Source organism: Prionailurus bengalensis, chromosome C1 (genome assembly GCF_016509475.1).
Source record: "Prionailurus bengalensis isolate Pbe53 chromosome C1, Fcat_Pben_1.1_paternal_pri, whole genome shotgun sequence".
NCBI classification, from domain to species: Eukaryota; Metazoa; Chordata; class Mammalia; order Carnivora; family Felidae; genus Prionailurus; species Prionailurus bengalensis.
In genome coordinates this window covers 43107524-43113101 of record NC_057345.1, presented here as the reverse complement: position 1 = coordinate 43113101, position 5578 = coordinate 43107524, and positions in this window count along the sequence as shown.

Sequence of the window (5578 nt, the reverse complement as noted above, 5' to 3'; positions counted from 1 at the left end):
GTCTAGGACACCTGGGTGGCTCAGTCGGTTAAGTGGACTCTTGATTTCAGCTCAGGTCATGATCTCACAGTTTGTGAGACTAAGCCCCTTGTTGGGCTTTGCGCTGACAGCACAGAGCCTGCTTGGGGTTCTCTCTGCCCCTCCCCTGCTCTCACATGCACGCATGCTCTTTCAATAAGTAAATAAACGATAAAGAAATGCAGACAGTCTGGGCTGTTCTCTAATGACTAAGTACCCACATGGAGCTGCTCCCTAAACTGGGAAACAGCAGTAGACAGCCAACCTTGCCCTAGTTCCCCAAGTACTGTACTGCTGCTACAGCTCCCTCTTCTGAGCCTATCGCTTCCTGCTTAGAAAGAATTGGTTTGGACTGGAAAGACACAATCTAACAAGACAAGACAAACACCCGCTGTTGCTTATAAAAGCCAATTACTTAGATTTATAGCAGACATGGGCTGAGTTACAGGTGAGAAAAGACCTGGCTTTGGGTTAATCATAATAAGCTCACCCTATGACAACTGCAAATTCACTGTGAATTAAAAGTGATCACAGGCTAGATCAAAAGAAATAATGGCAAGAAATAGGATGAGAGCAGGCCCTCTCTCAGCCCCTGATTGGTTAGTCCATGCTGTGGTGAACTGTCTCATTTGGTGCTCTGCTCTTTAATGCAATTACAAACAAAACTCAGTAGGCCTGGAGATCATTCCTGTGAGGTATAGTGTGAGAACAGGAGAGGTTTCTCTAGGAGAAAACATTAGGAAGGGGGTTGGGGGGAAGGGGCAGAGGTGATCAGCCTCTACAGAGCTGAAGGACTGACATATGGAAAAGTGCAAAGACAAATTATACTCCATAGGGGCAAACTAGCACCAAGTGTAGAGTTTCAGGGGGATTTCAGTTCAATATAAAGGAGACTCTCCTAATGTCTATCCAGAATTGGAATGTGATACATTTTACTTCATGAGCTCCCAATCCCTGGAGGCTTTCAAGAAAAGACTATGAGGATTCAGGCCTCTAACTTAACACAAGACCAGATTTATCGCATCAGAATTTCTATTTTGATGCATCCAGGCAGGAATTACTGGGCTAGACAATACTAGGAATTTTACAACCTTAAGAATCACTACTACAGACAAATATATGGAGTTGAACTGTCAACTGTCAAGGCTAGTCGGTGAGAAAACCAAAAACTTGTTTCTCTTCTGAAATATCCTAATGACCAAGTTTTAACAATAACTGAAGAGGAAAATGAATTTGCAACCAATGTAATTCAATGAGCTAGCTCTCCTGAAAAACCTGGGCTCTCGCTGGGTTGTTGCCACTCTTCTGATTTGCTTGGAGTTAGTATGGAGAGGCTGCTTCAGTACCTTCGGCATACTGAACTGTAAGCACTGTTGTCCACTCTCTCTTGCCCAGCTCAGAACCTCTACCTACAGTGACCATCTTGCTGTTCCACGGACTACAAAGGCTCAGATGCCACGCACTGTGTTGAACATGGGGATGATGATACAGCCCTCAAGACGCTTGCTGGGACAGATGAACAGACAATCACAGCACGGGGCTTCAGGCGGATATTCTGTCAGTCAGTTCCCAAATATTTAACCAGCCCTGGGCCCCTCCAGTTGCCCACAGCCTCGCAATGGAGACAATTGCAGAAACTGTAAAGTGCTGTGGGAAAGGTTAAATTGTCAGGACGTTTTGGGCATACTCAGGAGCACTAATTCAGTCTCAGGATAGGGTGAGGGGAGGTTTCCTACAGGAAGTGAAATCTCGCTGAAATTTCAAAGACGAGCAGAAGATGGCCAAAAGGGCGGGGAGGGGGTTATGTTCCAAGCAGAGGCAATGGCAAATAGCATGGCATCCCTGAGGCTGTGCAAGCTGTTAAGATAGGTGAGGCTGAAAATATCAGTTGGGTCAGCCCCCTCAGGGACTCAACTGTCACATTAAGGGATATGGACTTCTTTGCAAGGTAGTGAAAAACCATTTTAGAATTTTAAGCAGGGATATTTCAAGCAGGCTTGAAACAGGGAAAAAAATCACTGGCTACAGTGAGGAGGAAGAATGGACTGGAGTGAATGAGTGAAGTCTAGAGTCAGGAGGGCCAATCAGGAGTGAGGAAATAGATTCCACCTCTTGAAAGGAGAAGCTGCAAGGTTACCCTGCAAAGGTGTGGGTGCTAGGAGAGAACAGACATCTCCAGCAATAACCCACTATGTGTCAGGCCCTTTACTGGCTAAAACAGAAGTCAAAGCTAGGAGCAGCAGGAGAATGGAGAAAGGGACGACCCGCCACACCCTAACCTCCCTCACTTTCTCCACCCGCCACTGTCTCGTGTCCTCCTCCTCAAATTCTGCCATTCTTTGTGATCGTGTTACATGAGGATAACTGGAGAGGTGTCGCTAGATTCGGAAAGCATGTTTGATGTGGTCTAACTTATAAGCTAGTAGGAACGACAATGCGATACCATTTCACACTCACCGCAATGACCACATGCAAAATAGACAGATGGATGATAAGTGGTGGTGAGGATGTGGAGACACTGGAACCTTCATACTCTGCTGGTGGAAATGTAAAATGTGTCCAGTGGAAGACACCCTAGCAGTTCCCTAAATGACCAAACAGAGCTATTACATGACTCAGCAATTCCACTCCTACATCTATACCCAAGAGAAATGAAAACATGTCCACACAAAAACTTACACACAAATGTTCACAGAATTATTCTTAACAGCCGAAAAGTAGAACAACCCAAATAGCCATCAACTGGTGAATGAATAAAATGTGGTATATCCATATGCTGAAATAGTATTCAGCAATACAAAGAAAATAAGCACTGATACATACTAGAACATGGGTAAACCGTGAAAACATTACGCTAAGTGAAAGAAGCCAATCACAAAAGGCCATACATACATCGTATAATTCCATTTATACAAAATGTCCAGAATACGAAAATTTAGAGAGACAAAGAGTATATTAGTGTTTGTCTAGGGTTTGTGGGTGGGGAGGGAGGAGTTGAGGGAAAAGGAGAGTGACTGATAACAGGTACAGCATTTATTGGGGGGACGAAAATATTCTAAAATTCATTGTAGTGATGGTTGTGCAACTGTAGATATGCTAAAATGGCTGAATGATACATTTTAAATAAGTGGAATATATAATGTGTGAAGTATGTCTCAATAAAGCTATAAAAAAAACATAAACTACATGATATCCACAAAACTCCCTCAGGAGGTCCAGGGGGAATCTCAAAGAAAAGCAAATAATCTCCAGAGAGGCTGGTATGGCTGTGAATCTGGAGATGAGCCACACTCATTCCAGAGTCATGAACAGAGAAAGCCACCTGGACAAAACTTGTTGACTTCCCAAAGCCTACTCCTCACACAGGAAATTCCACATGGGAGCGGCTTTAGGGTCAGGAAGAGCAGGGATTAATTTAACAAAGTTCATCATTCTCCTGAGTTTGGAGGTCAATTAGTTTCAGATGTTGAATGAAAGAATTCAAGCATGAACCCAAGACCAGAAAGAAGGGTGGGGTAAGTTGTAAATAGGAATGCCGAACACTGTACTACCCAAGGGTCCATTCACCCTGAACATATGCATGAAACAGGCATCTCAGCCCTGCAAGTTCCAATCAAAGCTTCGGTCTTAAGAGCTTATGCTGTGGGGAACTCGCTATGCAAGTGACTGGAACCAACTCGCTTTGATAAGGAATGGAACAGCAGAGACCTCACAGCAGCAAGAGAACACAGATTTAGCTTCAACTTATGCCAGATGCTTTACCTCTATCATTACATCCAGTCCTCATTACATCCCCGTGCTATAGGAACTGTCCTCATTCTACGAAGAGAAACTCACACAGCAGACAGGCAGAATAACTTGCCTTCGGTCACATAGTGAGGACACGGTAGAACCAGGATACCAGGAGTTCAGGTGTTTGGGGGGGGGGGGGCGGGCGGTGTCACTATTTGTTTATGACAAATAGTACACATCCAGGATCCTCTCCAGTTAGAAGTTCTTTGAGACGAGACCCTCGTTCTTGGTTAGTCGGAGAAATAGAGTCGTCTAACTCACCCACCCTGCAAATGGCCCCACAGATAGCATAGGTTTTTAAACTTGCTTTTGAACTTGCCTGTCATCCTGTCAAACATTTCCGCCGTCCGTACAGATGCACGAACCCACCAACGCAGTTCCGCGGTCGAAAGCAAACAGTGGCCGCCACCACGCAGAGGAAGCACCAGAGCAGAGGGCGGGCAGGGCGGGGCCTCGGCAAGTGCTTCCGGGTTGGCATGGGCACGGAGAGGCTCTAGTTCAGGTTTTCTTGATAGTTCCCAGGTGAGAGCAACATCATGTTCACGTGCGCTGGCAGCCTTCAGATGGCCCTCTCTAATCAAACCACGGAATACAGGGGACCTGGTACCTGTTGGGTCATCACTAAATGATTACTGAGTAAAGGGTGGAATGACTAAGAAGGGGTGCAGGCATGTTTATGTGAACTGTAAGAAGAATTAAGTGAGATGATGCTTTGGAAGTGCTGGGTGACTGGCCAGTCCCGGAATTCAAATCCCAGCTGTCCAGTGAGTCACTGGGGGATCCACTGGGAATGCAGCTGAAATTAAACACAAACAAAAACCCTTCTTTTTCAAAACACAAGATAGAACAGAACACCCTTCATATTACAGTGGTGTTATAACAATAGATTAACATAAAATTCTGTGTTCACTCAAAACCAGAGATTTCAAGTGCAAAATGTACTGAGTGATCATGTGTACATTAGGCCACAGATAGCACGCTAGATTCAACTGGTTAAAATAAATACACCACCAATAATAAATCTTGATTTGGCTGGAATAGTCAAATAGCACTCCCCAAATCCATTGGAATATCCTTCACTGCTGCAGGACTATCAGAATGAAGCACCAGCAGAACACTTACTAGAAAAATGAAGAGGACTTTTTTTTTTTTTTAACGTTTATTTATTTTTGAGACAGAGACAGAGCATGAACGGGGGAGGGGCAGAGAGAGAGGGAGACACAGAACCGGAAGCAGGCTCCAGGCTCTGAGCCATCAGCTCAGAGCCGGACACGGGGCTCGAACTCACGGACCTCGAGATCATGACCTGAGCTGAAGTCGGATGCGCAACCGACTGAACCACCCAGGCGCCCCTGAAGAGGACTTTTAAAGAGAAGATGTCTTTAAATCTTCCGGTGGCGCCTGGGTGGCTCAGTCGGTTGAGCTTCCAACTTTGGCTCAGGTCACGATCTCACAGTTCATGGGTTCGAGCCCTGCATCAGGCTCTGTGCTGACAGAGTCTGGAACCTGCTTCAGATTCTGTGTCTCCCTCTCTCTCTGCCCCTTCCCTGCTCGCACTCTGTCTCTCAACAATAAATAAATGTTTAAAAAAAAAAAAATCAAAGAGAAGATGTCCCCAGGAGAGAGAGACAAGTTCATAGGGAGGATGAAACAGTGCTTCCCACCTCACCTGAAGAGCCAGGAGCCATGGGAACTTACTGTTACCTGAACTTAATGTTCTTTGTGGGGATTAGGAAATTAGGTTAAACAACAACTGAAAGATACCATC